Source organism: Harpia harpyja, chromosome 1 (genome assembly GCF_026419915.1).
Source record: "Harpia harpyja isolate bHarHar1 chromosome 1, bHarHar1 primary haplotype, whole genome shotgun sequence".
NCBI classification, from domain to species: domain Eukaryota; kingdom Metazoa; phylum Chordata; class Aves; order Accipitriformes; family Accipitridae; genus Harpia; species Harpia harpyja.
In genome coordinates, this window is record NC_068940.1 from 53,561,316 (window position 1) to 53,576,399 (window position 15,084).

The window sequence follows — 15,084 nt, forward strand, 5'->3', positions numbered from 1 at the left end:
AAGAGTGGGGGAGCACGTGCAAACAAGAAAGGAGCTAGGGCTTGCTTGCTGATTCCCGATTCAGCTATTATAACGTGGAAATTCCTTTTTGCCGCTTTACAACCGTTAAAGGCTTCTGAGGCTGACGCGGAACAAAAACCTGAGGCTGATGGTGATAATAACCGTGATTCTGGCGATGTTATGCCATCGGCTCCAGCGGCCCCCCAACCAGAACCAGATTTATATCCCCCACCGCCGCCCGCACCACCACCGCTAACGCACACGCCCCGCCGGCAGGCGGGCGGGCAGCGGGCGGGCGGCGCGGGCTCCGCGGGGTTGCCGGCCCCCACCACCGCATGCGGGTCCCCGCCGCCGCCTCCCGCCCGCTTCGCCGCCGCCGCCGCCCCCCCACGCACCCCGACCGCCCGGTACTCCCCCTCCAGGGTTTGCAGAACTTAAAACAGAACCTGGCTTTGCTGCCCTGCCTGTATCCCTTTCTCCTGCTAATGCGTCTGACTCTACGCCCCTGTCTAGTCCTGTGCCTTCTGCCTTACAGCGGTGCAGGGAAGAGGCTGTGTCACAAGGAGATCGTACTACTTTCCCTCTCCCTGTAATATTTCGCCAAAATCAAAACCCTGTTCACGGCGGCTTGCCTTATCAGGTTTTTAAAGAATTAAGGAAGTCCGTACAGGAAAATGGTTTACAGAGCACGTTTACAGTTGGAATTGTAGATGCTATCTCGAATTCTTATACAATGACACCTTGGGACTGGTTTGCATTAATGAAAACGGTGCTTACCTCAGCACAGTACTCTGTTTGGAAATTAGAATACCAAGAATTAGCTATTATTATTTGGGTTCCAAATTCAAAACAAGTTCCCCGAGGTGAAGGGAACTTTGGTAGCACAAATGAAAATGTCTTTCCGACAAAAGCTATTACTACAAAACAGCCCACATTAGAAATTCAGATACAGGGAAAAAAGTTTTCGGGACTAGCAGATACAGGTGCCGATGTTTCGATTATGTCTCAAAATGTTTGGACACCTGATTGGCCTGTAGAACCAGTACATACTACCATCACAGGAATAGGGGGCTTGCAAGTACCGCTTCGGAGCATTCATTTGTTAGCAGTAACTGGCCCTGAAAAAAAGGGGGCATGGATTCAACCTTATGTAAATGCAAACACCCATGAATCTATGGGGACGAGACTTGTTGCAGCAATGGGACATGACATTAACCACGGAAAAGTCAAATTTATTGTAGCGGTCACTGACATTAAAGCCCTGCTCAAACTGAAATGGTTAACAGAAAAACCAGTTTGGGTTAGTCAGTGGCCATTAAAAGGGGAAAAGTTAACTCATGCCATACAACTAGTCCAGGAACAGCTTCAAACAGGGCACATTGTTCAGTCTTATAGCCCACGGAATACCCCCATTTTTGTTACCCCTAAAAAATGAGGGAAATGGAGACTATTGCATGATTTGAGAGCTATTAATGCAGTAATGCAATCAATGGGATCTTTACAACCAGGAATCCCAAATCCTACCGTTTTACCAGCAGACTGGAACCTTTTCATAATCGATTTAAAAGATTGCTTTTTCACTATCCCTCTCCATCCTGAAGACTGTGAACATTTTGCTTTTTCTGTGCCTTCTGTAAATAATGCACAGCCAATGGATAGATATCATTGGACTGTGTTGCCACAAGGAATGATGAATGGCCCTACAATTTGTCAACTGTATGTTGCTGCCGTTCTGGCACCCGTTTGACAACAGTTCCCTTCTAGTATCATTTATCACTATATGGATGATATTCTCACCAGTGCTAAAGAACAAACATATATTGATCAAACCATAGAACAATTACTGATAGCACTTCAAGCTCATGGATTGCAAATTGCAAAAGAGAAAATTCAGTCCATGCCGCCCTGGAAATATCTAGGGTGGGTTTTATCTGAATGACATGTTAAGCCTCAGACACTAAAATTAAATGTACAAATTGGCACCCTCAACGATGCTTAAAAACTGTTAGGAGCTATTAATTGGGTTCACCCTATGCTCGGATTAGCTAATCATCAACTGTGTAATCTCTTTAATATATTAAAGGGCGATTCCAATCTCGCTTCGAAGCGAACATTGACCTCTGCTGCAGAGCAAGAGCTGAAATTAGTTACTGAACTCATTTCAAAGATGAAAGCAGATCTCATAAGGAGTTCTTTGCCTGTCTGTTTCTTTGTACTCAGGCCAGAGCATCAGCCAATTGGATTAATAGGACAGCTAGAAATTACAAACAAAGTATATTATTTGGAATGGATTTTTCTCCCCAACACGCTAAAGAAAACAATCACTACTCCAGCTGAACTGTATGCTCTTCTTATAATGAAAGGCCATGCTCGGGTGCAAAGTATTACTGGTTATGATCCAGAAATAATTCATCTGCTGCTCACTACCTCTAATTATCAATTCCTTTTAGAAAATTCCGAGCAGTTTCAGATTGCGTTGGCTGATTTTGTAGGCAGAATTACATTTTCCTATCCACCCGATAAATTCTTACATAACTTAATATATTTACCTCTAGCTGAAGACATAATTGTTCAACGGAAACCTATTAACGATGCTAAAACTGTTTTTGTAGACAGCTCCAGAAAGACAGGAAAAGCAGCTGTATTGATTGTGGCATGACAACAATAAGTTGAAATATTCAGAAACAAAACATGACGGATCTACTCAAAAAATTGAACTCTGGGCAGTTTTGCATGCCCTCACCTTGTTTTCACATGAGCCCTTAAATATAGTATGCGACTCTGAGTATGTTGTTAATATTGTCCAACGTATCAATGGTGCCTTTCTGAAAGAAATTAATGACAGAGAGTTGTTTGATTTGCTTTTTCAAATTCAGTCTTTGATTTCCCATCGAAAACATCCCTTATTTATTGTTTACATTCGATCTCATACCACTTTATCAGGACCCTTGACAAAAGGTAATGCAATAGTGGATTCATTGACAGTAGCTGTATTACGATTTGATTATGCAAGAGTATCTCATTCCTTTTTTCACCAAAATGCTGCTGGCTTAAGCAAACAATTTCAGATTTCTTTATCTCAAGCCAAGGACATTATTCACTCTTGCCCTGATTGTCAGCGACTGACACCACACAGTTTTCCTAGTGGTGTTACACCTCGACGCCTACAAGCTAATGAAATATGGCAAACAGATGTTACCCATGTAAATTCTTTCGGCCGTCTTAAGTATGTACATGTATCTGTAGATACCTTTTCTGGAGCGCTGTGTGCGTCTGCACACACAGGGGAGAAGGTAAAAGATATCAAAAAACATTGGACCCGTTGTTTTGCAATTCTCGGGGTTCCTAAAATGATAAAAACAGACAACGGGCCTGGTTACACCGCTAAAAGCACACAATTGTTTCTGCAACAATGGGGTATAGCTCATGTCACAGGGCTACCCTATAACCCACAAGGACAAGGTATAATTGAACGCAGCCATGCGACCTTAAAAAATATGCTGTTAAAACAAAAGAGGGGGAATATGAGCCCACAGGAACAATTAGATGATGCAATTTATACCTCAAATTTTTTAAATGTGAATTCTCAACAATCTGTCACACCCATGGAAAAGTATTATTCTGGTGAACAGGTGAAGTTTACAGAATGACCAAAAGTATTATATCGAGATCCATTAGTAAGTAACTCATGGCTTGGTCCTATTGCACTAATAACTTGGGGAAGAGGGTATGCGTGTGTTCTTCTACCAGCAGGACCCAGGTGGCTGCCCGCTCGTCACGTCAAACCCTATCATGAGCTGATGAAACCACTCAGACAACCCAATCCTGCAGATGAAGACTCTGAATTTGAAAGAGTAGAAATGAATGAAGAGGAAGTGGCGCATCGAGAATGAAAAAGCTATCACGTGGGGAGATTTGAAGAGAATGCAGCAACAAGCTAGCATGATGATGCAACGTGTAGGAGCAGTTCCTAGTCCAGAGAACGCCTTTTTTAGCATACCTGGCAATAGTGGCCAGCAACAGTACTGTAAGAATTCTGATCTTTTTTCTTTACATAGTCACCATGGCTCAACCACAATATTTTTATTGGGCCCATGTTACTGACCCTCCCTTGTTTAGGCCAGTAACGTGGTGGGATTCAGAGATTCCTGTCTCTAGTAATGACACAAAATGGATGGGAGGGGTATGGTTACCACCTCCTGGCCCACTAGAAGAAAAGAAAGAATGGATCCGTGTCAATGACACACATACTTATTATTCTGAATTTCCTCCTTTTTGCTTATCCAATCAAGTTGTAAATAATTGTTTGCCAGTGACACCCAAATTTCATTTGCTTTATCAGCAACATGAGAATAAACAGTCCCATATAGGAAATTTGACTTTTATCTCTATTACTGGCATTGATCATGATTCAATCATTAATGACACTAATCTTTCTGATTGTAGATTGGGGACCCAGAAGACACCTTATAAGTAGTTCATCACATCCAGTTAACTTCTCACAAGTAACGAATGAAACCCTCAAATGGTCCGAGGGAGGATTGTTTGGGCCAGTATTACAAGCTCAGTATAATAACAACACTAGACCCTTTTTTCATGAAGTCATGGATGATAGGTATGCCATTTATAAAATGACAAATAGCTCATGGTGATTATCGAAAGAACAATTCGTTGTATACTTTGAACCTGACACAGAATCACAAAGATTCAGTGATGATATGTACTTCACATCCTTATGTATTTGTAGCAGCTCAATCTGTAGATACCGCTTTACATAACCATGCTTTTGAAACTAATCTGAGTCAACCTTGGTATTTTAGCTGTTTTACTCATAAGAATATATCTGAACTAAGTCTTATAGTAATCATGCCAACGCGACGTCATGCTGAATTGTGGATCCCCGTAAATATGACCAAATCATGGGAAGGGGAATCAGGATTAAGTCAATTATCAAGGCTTTTAAAGCAGACAAACAGTCGCCCAAAATGATTTATAGGATGGCTAACTGCCTTTATAATATCAGCTATTATTATTGCAACTACTGCTGCCGTTGCTACCATGGTGCTTGCGAAATCCGTTCAGACTGCTCACACAGTAGCTAGTGTATTAGAAAATGTTACAGCTGAAATGAATACCCAGGTACAAATTGATCAACAAATACTAGCACGATTGGACGCTTTAGAAGCAGTGGTAATTTGGCTTGGAGTGTATTGGGTTTGTGTGGCAAGGTTTTGGTAGCAGGGGGTTACAGGGGTGACTTCTGTGGGGGCTGCTGGAGGCTTCCCCTGTGTCCAATGGAGCCAATGTTGGCTGGCTCTAAGATGGACCTGCCGCTGGCCAAAGCTGAGCCCATCAACAATAGTGGTAGCGCCTCTGTGATAACATTTAAAAAAAAAAGGGGGGGGGGGGGCGGAGAGAGAGAGAGAAAAAGAAAAAGAAAAAAAAAAGGAGGGGGGGTGTGCGGGACACACAGAAACTGCAGCCAGAGAGAGAGTGAGAACATGTAAGAGAAACAACCCTGCGGACACCAAGGTCAGTGAAGAAGGAGGGGGAGGAGATGCTCCAGGCGCCAGAGCAGAGATTCCCCTGCAGCCCGTGGTGAAGACCATGGTGAGGCAGGCTGTCCCCCTGCAGTCCATGGAGGTCCACGGTGGAGCAGATATCCACCTGCAGCCCGTGGAGGACCCCACGCCGGAGCAGGTGGGTTCCCGAAGGAGGCTGTGACCCCGCGGGAAGCCCGCGCTGGAGCAGGCTCCTGGCAGGACCTGCGGATCTGTGGAGAGAGAAGCCCACGGAGCAGGTTTTCTGGCAGGACTTGTGACCCTGTGGGGGACCCATGCTGGAGCAGTCTGTGCCTGAAGGACTGCACGCCGTGGAAGGGACCCATGCTGGAGCAGTTCGTGAAGGACTGCAGCCTGCGGGAGGGACCCACGTTGGAGAAGTTTGTGGAGGACTGTCTCCCATGGGAGGGACCCCACGCTGGAGCAGGGGAAGAGTGTGATGAGTGCTGCCCCTGAGGAAGATGAAGCAACAGAGATAACGTGTGATGAACTGACCACAAACCTCATTTCCCGTCTCCCTGTCCAGCTGAGGAGTGGGGAGTGATAAAAAGGCTTTGGTGGGCGCCTGGCTTTCAGCCAGCGTCAACCCATCACATGGAGATAGACAAAGTGCATTACAAAATAGAATGAAATTACATTGTGATTGGGAATTTCGAAAACAAGGGCTGTGTGTAACTCCTTTACAAGGGAATGAAAGTGTATACGATTTGAATCAGGTGAAGGCGCATTTACAAGGTGCGTTTGCTATTAATATTGCAGGAGAGATCTAAAATCTTGCACAGATATTACAAGATCAAATGGGAAATATACACAATTAGCAGAACAAGATGGTTTTTGAAGAATTGTCTAATAGTGGTAAATGGTTAAATCCAAAAACATGGTTTGAAGGTTTAAATCTGTGTATCTGAATTTTTATTGCTGTCGGAGGGTTATTAATCATTTGTATGTTTGTAGCAATCAGAATCATCTAGGGAGCAGTACAAGGATTGGGTCGATTCAAAGCTAGAGTCCTCACTGCCTTCCTTGTGACTCTGATGTTCCTAAACAAAAAAGGAGTAGATGTGGGAGCAGCTCGGAACACCTGGCATTTGAATCAAGAGTGAATGTTAGAACTTGTGCTGCATGTTTGCCAAGCCTTTGAAGAACTAGTTTTACAAGGTCAGGTCGGAGGACTGCCTGGTGTGTGCCTGGGAAGATGTGGCTGAAGACAGTCACGAGTATGCGTGTGGAGTATGTGTTTATCTTTAAGTGTTCTGAGGAATGGCAAACATCCCAGCTGAGCCAGATATGCAGTCCTGTTTTAGTAACATATAAATGTGCTGTAAGAGACGATAAAGAGGTCTTTTTGCTGCTGCTTCGGAACCAGCTCGTTGTCGTCCCGAGTCTCTTTCATTGCTGCAGCTAGTGAGCAAGGCTCCCATTTTAAATGTTACTTCACAAGGTAATTTAGCATTTTTCCAGGGAAATACGGACTTGGATGACCAGTTACAGTATTTAAAGAGGCCACCAGACTCTGGCTTTCCACAGAGATCATGCCACATCATCTTTTCTATTAAGGGGTTGAATTTTGTCCTAAAAGTTGCTAAAGTTATTGGAGGGGGGAGGCTGTTTCCACTCCTCTGGGAGGTTGTTAGAGGACCTCTCCGATCCAATAGTGAGAACCTGCTCTTGCTTTCCAGTCTAAATGTAATATGGTTACTTGGGGTTTTTTATTCTTTTCCCTAAATAGCTCTTCTCTGTTCCTGGTATTAGGCTAACCAATATATTCTTAGAAAGAAATCAGTATCCTACCATAGCCTTTATTTTTTAGACTAAGCAGCACTTTATGTCATCTTTTGTATGACATGCTTTATGGGACCTCTGCACTTGTTGCAGATGAATTCATCTTTCTTAGAGAAATGTGACAGCAGTTGTGTTGCAGATGTGCATTCATCCATGCCTTCTACAATGACACTTTCTCTTTCTGCTGGAAATACCTTGTCTGATGCATGCTATGAGCATGTACACCTTCTTCATGGCCTCATCCCTTGGTCGATTAGAGTCACCCTGTGATCATCTACAACACCCAGAGTTCTCTCCACCCGAGTCATCTCTCGTCTCCCTTAGAGAAATTCCTCGTTAACCCTGACATGCATGCCCTGACATTCTGTTCTAGTGAAACACTTCTTTCCACTTACCTACCTGTCAGAGTCAGAAAGGTTTTAATATATGATAGTCTTCTTCCATGTTAGCAATGTCCCTTTGTCTTCAGATTTCAAGAGCACACTGACTTCGTAGGCTAATGTACTTAATGAAGATATTACCAGCACTGGTCCTAAAATTGACCCTTGAGGAACTCACAGTAGCTTGCTTCTTGACTCTTTTCTTGCTCTTCCTCTGCCCTTTCCCATCAGTCAGTTCTTCCCCACCTTTCGTGTCCTCTGTTAACCTCCATCGTCTTTTGCTTCATTAATATTTTCCCATTTAGGAGTGTATCAAGTGCTTTGCTAAGGTCCAAATGAGATTTACCAAATTTTCTATTTTGGAAAATCCATTATCTCATTTAAGGAAAGCTATCAGATTATTCTGGCACCATGTTCCCTTGGTAAACCCAGGCTCCTTTCATCTTGTTTTCTGTTTAACTAGAAAGAATAATTTAATCATTCTTTCTCCTTTAGTAATTATACTGTGTCTAGAAATACTGAAAAAAATTTGAGGTAGATCACATTTATTTCCATCTGGGGCACATTTATATGTATATAGACAGAAAACATGCATATACATATTTGTATGTGCACATGTGCGTTATGTGTTTTTATATATATGTATACATGGACAACATATACACATACATGTAAATATGTGTATACAACAGCTTCCAAGCTGCACTGAGCTTTTTAGTAAAGATTAGCATTTTAACTTTTCCATGCAATAACGATCAATTAACACTCATTAATTTTAAGACTTGCAGATATTTTTCCTCCTATTCTACTCCAGTTCTTCCTCTGGAGCCAGCTGACAGCCAACAAGACAAACCCAGTGTGCAGGATGATTTTACCCAGCACTCAAAACTGTTTCCTGCTGTCAGATATCATTACAAAGTTTGAGTGCAATCTAGTTGTTAGATAATTGCAATGATGAAGTTTGGCCATTAGTGTAAAAAGCTGGTTTAATAGTCACAGTGAACGGAAAATGTCCATTTTAGATATGAGGGCCTGGTTCTTAATGAAAGAAACATCATCACATGACAAGGGTTTAATTAATGGGTGTCTGTCTTGTTATTCTTGTCTGACATGGTAGCAGACACTTTTGTAATACAAAAATTAACTGTGAAAGAAGGTGGAGAAAGAGGGGCGCAGTGCCTCTCTGTAAGGTGGCTGTCCAGATGGGTGATCTTCTCCCCGACATACGTATAGAGGGAACGTACTGTATCAGCGGGGCAGCCTTCACTGATGGCTTCAAGCAGCTGGAATCGCCTGCCTCTTGGCACACAACTGACTTGCCATCTCAAATGACAGGCTTCAAGAGAGGAGAATTAAAAGCCAGGTTTCCAAATTTTGCATTCCTAGCTGTAATAAGGAGACATAACATTCCCAGATGCATTTGAGTTGCGGATAGCTTAATGACAATATGGTATCACCATAACCAGAGTTCACCAGCTTGTGAGGATTGGGCACTTAGCCCCGTGACTCTAAATTCAAAACTTTATAAACAGTCTTACAGCTTTTTTCCAGATTAAAAGCAAGAAACATAGAGCTTTGAATGCTGCAAAGGGCTAATTTTGCTCACCACTGTGTATAACTAGTGCCAAACAAAGGCAAAATTGTGCTAGTGAATTAGAAGGCGGCCAAGATGAAAATACAGCACAGATTTCTTTGCTTGAAAACTGGACTGTTGATGAAAGGCAAAAAAGTGAAGGTGCGTTGATTTTGATAACTTCTCCCCACTTACACACACCCCTACTCACAAACTTTAGTCTGAATCAGTAAGAAGCTGCCAACTGTCACAGACACTGGTCCAATACCTTTGTGTGGAACATCAAGGATGTGCATTTGGGGTTAAATGCACCCCTCTGCAAACACCCAACACAATACAGGTGCTGCACAAAATCCCCTCAGAATAAGGCTCACCTAGGACTCAAAATGGACTCAGCCCCATGTCCCAGCTCCAGGCTTAGGGGCCAACATCAGCCTGCTAAAACAATGCTGATAAATACGATTCCACTTATTTTGGATCTTGCACATCTTCAAAATCCTTCCGTATCCTTCAGTGGTTTAATGAGTGGCACAGGGACAGGCACAGGTTCATGGATTTTCCAAGCAGACAGGGCCATCCTAGTCAGCGACCTCAGACCCCTGGATGGTGGGGTGGAGGTTGCTGACTTCTTATTTAGTTGATCTCTTCTTCCATTGACGCACTGTGTAAGATCTTCTTCATCTTGCAAAACCAAGGAGTGACGAACCTGTGTTGGTTTGGATGACAAGAACCTCCTCTGCCTTCAAGGCCAGTCCCCGGCTGGAGCGGGCGTCAACCACATCATGCAATACTTGTTATGAGCAGGTGAAGCTCCACCCCTAGTAATGTGACCGGTCTTGCCCAAATCCATTCCTTTCTATACCAAAAGTATAACTCTACCTCTTCTACCTGTTTCAACAGTTTATTCTTCCATTACCACAATATGTGAGTGCTTTTTAAATAAAATCTATTGCAAAAATGAAGCTTCTGTTGATCTTCATGAGTTCACTCAGAATTCTTCCCTTTGAGATCTAGGCTCAGATGGTGGACATGGCTTTGAGAGGTTTGGGGTTTTTTTTAATTTAGTCTATTAATTTCTTGCTTTTTTATATTCTCAAGTGCTATTCTTCACATCCATGCAATCCAATCACCTGCATTTTTTATCTGACCTTGTGTTTTAAAGCAAAACCACTAAATACATGTATATGTAAACAAAGGCAAAATGAAACTCAGAAGCAAAAGCCACTCTCATGGAGTTTAATGGAAAAAAACAAGCAAACTCTTTAATTACATGAAATGGGGCTGGGATTTGAAGTATGCAGGCAATAAAAATTATTTTGTATTCTAAACGCTGGTTTTTAATCCTCTTTTGGTAGGAGGCTGGAAAAATACCAGTCATGTTGTTGATGTAGGAGCAAAAGAGCAATGCCAGGAAACACAAGCATCAATTCTGGTAACCATCAGCAAAGGCAAAATTATACTTGTATGGAAATCTGGGAAGCACATCTATTCAAGTGACAGACAACTGGGGCACTTCTGCACATTTCCCATACAGGAACTAAGGAATTACCTAACTACTTAATCATCCCCAGGCTTTGCGTTGATTAAAAAAAATGCTAACAAACAAGTTAGTATAAAGTCCAAAAAAGAAAACGGGAATGTCAGCCTTATGGAAAATAGTTTACTACCAAGGTTGTTATTAAGGCAAATACAAATGTCATTACATCATTAATTTCCCATAATGAAAGGAGACTGAGCAAACAGCCCAGGTTAACAAGCAAAACCCCCATGGGGAAGGTGGGGATCATGGGAAGGTGGGGTAGGTCTCCTGAGGATCTCTTGTATTCGTCCCATTACAATACACCCCACCATTTGTGGGGTTCCTAGTTTGATATTTTGGCTTAAGCCCCTGGCACATCCGGACGCTCTTGAATGTAGAAATTAAAGAACAAAGCAGAGGCAGAGTAGCCTCTAAACTCTCTGTAATTTTCAGCGATATCTCAAGCTCCCTCTCATTTAAAGAGAGCATAATTACCCCTGGTCATTTTCTCTGGCTCTTTTTCTGTTTGTCATACATACAGATGGTGAATTGCCTTCCTTTCACAACCTGGCCAACCTTCCACCCATCCAAACACGCAGACAGGGCACAGCAGACAGGAAAATCTGACCTCCCATTGCTGGATGAGGAAGATAGAGAGGTTAGCAGACTTTGATGCGACTACAGAAAACTGTCAGTATCAGACTTTGGAGGAAAGCTTTGGTGTGCTTTTGGCTGTTGTCTTCACACCATGGGACAATCATTCATTGCCATATCTGGGACTTACTGCTGACATGGGGTCTCGGTGTTTTTAAAACAGTGATGCCAAACAATTAGTGCTTAATAGATAGGCAACTCACTACTACTCTTACCATGAATAAGCCAATGAACAAGCCCAGATACCAAATAACAGTGTGTATCTGCATTGGTTTTGATCTTCATGGATTATCATGCTACGCAAATTACCTTTGCTCTTCATTCCTTCTGAGTATGCTTCTGGTTGGTCTCAGTTTTTCTCACCTAGTTTTAATTTCTGTTTACAGATGATCTTGCACCTTGTTTAGCTTCATCTGATATTGGCTGCCTTCCTCGCTATCAGAATCCAGACAGCACAATAAGCTTCAATAAAATCAATGGGAAAGTGACACAAATTAAGAGTTCAATACATTCTCAGAGTAAGTCCCCATTAGTATCTTGACAGAAGTCATCTTCTACATGTCCTGAAGTAACACACAATTCAAACTTGTGTTGAATGTGCTTGGCTTGTTTTTGTTAGCAGCTAATCAAAATCAGACCAGCAAGTCCTCCCCGAAGAAAATAAGGAATAATAGAAAATGGTATTCTTTGGTTTTTAGTTTCCTCCCGTTTATTTTTTGGAAATAGTGGGTGCAAAGTGGCACCTATAGCCAAGACTTGGCACAATACTGTGCCTCCACCCATTTATAAATCCCTCCTGCAGTTCCCATTTCAGCAGTATCACAAGCTACATCTGACTTTAACCAAGCCCAGTTTGGGTTGTTGCATAATATGGTGAATAGAGAAGTGCTGGAGGCTCCACATGGGCCCAGACCTAAATCCTCCTGCGATATGGCAGGTCTGCGTTTGTGTATAGCATCCACCTAACTTCCTTGGAAGCATTTAAGATTGTGATTAATTTATTATTAATCTAAACAGATTATCCTCAGCTTCAAGCAAATGAAACACGTAAGTAGATTGTCAGGATGAGAAAGCAGTATTTTAGTGAAATGAATGGATTAAAAAGATAAGACAAAGGTCTGACTACTCAATCAGCTATAATCTTGATGGCAGGCCTTGAAAAATATAAGTCAATATGTTTAATGTTAGGTACTTCAACAGTCCAGAGATTGAAATGTATTTAAAAAATCATAAATCTAAATTTGAGGCAGAGATTGGGCTTTCAAAATGTTTTCAAGACAACAGAAAAAAATTCACTTGTTATTTTGCTACCTCCACTCACTCTGAGCTCTACCGTGTTGTCCCCAGTTGAGGTGAAGGGCACTACACACCCAAAGTAAAGAGGTGCAAACAAGGATGGCCAGCTCTTCCACATCAGGTCCCTTCTCTTTGGAAGTGGGAACCTCTAAGGTTCCCGAGCTGAATCCAACAGGGATGACAAATCAGAGCTGTGAGCTGCACAGCCTACCATACGAATGAAAATTAAATTCAACAAGGGTTCATCTTAATAGGCCGGGCAGGGGTTGGATGCACTGCTTGCTCATCTATCTCTCCTTAGCAGGCAGTAACCCCGGCAGAGCACAGGGAGCGAGCAGGGACACAAGCCCTCAAACGGCTCCACGTGAATCAGGAGAATGCAGGGGGCAGGGCCAGTGTGAGGGAAATCACCCTTTGAAGTGAAAACATGTCCCAGCTGGTCATGAGCTCTGGTTTATCCTGGGGAAGGGTCTCAGACAAGGACTGTGCTGCTGGTCGTCCGCCTGCCCTCCCCCCCTGCCAGCCAGGAACTCGCATGGCAGCTCAGAGATTTGAGATGTGAAGGTCTGTTAGACCAAAGTCACCATTGCTTGCTGAAAGGGAGATCAACAGGAAAGCAAACTAAAATTGTGCACACAGTCCTGGTGAAGCTGTACTAGTTTATAAGCAGGGTAAGCATCACAGCTGCTCTCAGTTCATTTTTGCGGTGAAAAGGTTATAATTTAAGCATGCTTGACAGGTACACACAACCAAGCAGAAAGCTTATACTCAGTAAATACTGATTTTTAGTCATCGAAGAAGCCCATATCCCTAGAGTACAAAAATGTTCACTGTACTGGAGGCATTGCATTGCACAAACAGAAAGTGTTGCTTTAAACTCTGCTGGAAACACAACAGTGAAGAAAAAGGTTTAAAAATGAAAAGAATCAACAGTTACCAGCAGCAAAAGGGCACAATCCCCAGGGAAAAAAAAAAAAAGTATTCTTGTTCCTTGGAGGCTACTATGAGCTACTTGCAGTAATTAAAACCAACTCTGAACTGTACAGTGTTGACAACAGGGTAAGATGTTGTTTTCCAGCCAGAGGTAAAATTAATTACACTGCTCTAGATTATCTTTATTGACTTCTGCTTTTTTTCTCATTAGTCCAAAATATGTCACAAAACAACTATTGGCTTTATTTCAGAATCTGTATCTTAAAAAAAAAAAAAAATTACAGAGCGAAATAAAATTACTGAAGACAAAATGCTACTGAAATCTAGCCCTAAACTATATGGTCACTTTACAGATTATCTGTATATGCTGTGGAGGCAAGCAATATTAATCAAACACTGTGCAACTTACACAGACAATCCCAGTTAATTTAATGTTTTTATTTACTGTTGGTCTCCTAGGTTTGCATGTTAAATATCCAAAATACAAAGATATAGTGACAAATGCAGCCTCACATTGCCCAGCACAAGATCCTGTGGACCCTTCAGCGTGCTCTTTGGTGTGCCTCAGGTCACTACCTTGCTTTGATCCTCCATCCTCCTCGTCAAACACCTACTGAAACGTTTGCAGGACTGAGGGGCCAAGGACTTGAGAGCTACCAGGCCGCCAGTCCCAAGGCAAAGACTGTGATCTTGGTAAGCCCTTGTAACGTGTAAATACAGTCTACATGCTCTGTCTGCAGTGGGGTGCTGTTTGGTCTTCTAAAATGCGTACCCGTACCTTAAGCCATCAATTAAAACGGTTGCTACCCACCTCTAGTAGGTTAACAACTGCCTACCGCTGTTGAAATTCAATTTTTGCCCTAGATTTTGCAGGGCAAGTTTTCAGTGCAGGCTCACAGGGGAACTTGCCTAAGCAGGCATGGCGCCCGGCAGCCTTCGGAACGGCTGCCCTGTCGGAGGCCCACGCTTCCCTCCCATCCTGCCTACTGTGTCGGCTCTCAGACACTTTGGTTCGGGCTGAGGGCCACGACCCGCGCGGCACGGCCTCGGGCACTTGACTGGGCTGGGCGGGCCGGGCCGGGCCACGGTAGGCTGGGCTGGGCTGGGCAGGAGGGGTCAGGACTGGGCCGGACTGGCCTCCAACCAGTCTTTGGACGCCCACCGCCCGCCCGCGGGGACAAGCCGTTCCGCACCACTCCCCCTGCGCAGAAGCCCCGGCGGGGCCGGCGCCGCGCGGCGCATGCGCGAGAGGCGGGGCGGAGGCGGCACACGCGCCGTACCGGCCGTCGGCGCCAAAACCGAGACCAAGATGGCGGCGCCCGCAGCGAAGAAGGGAAGCTGAGGGTGCGCGAAGCGCGGTCAGCGGGCTCCCGCGCGCAGGTAACG

General features: G+C 43.5%; 1 protein-coding gene across 2 annotated transcripts in view; it reads left to right on the top strand.

Moving 5' to 3' along the window:
• The first annotated feature begins 14,948 nt into the window (after positions 1-14,948).
• Positions 14,949-15,084, top strand: part of LARS2 (leucyl-tRNA synthetase 2, mitochondrial) — an 87,831-nt gene continuing 87,695 nt past the window's right edge. Inside the window, exon 1 of one of the 2 annotated variants that reach the window (XM_052794657.1) lies at positions 14,949-15,078. The gene's annotated coding sequence lies outside the window, so the exon portion shown is untranslated. The remainder of the gene's footprint in view (positions 15,079-15,084) is intronic. The other variant, XM_052794649.1, reaches the window with a different exon arrangement.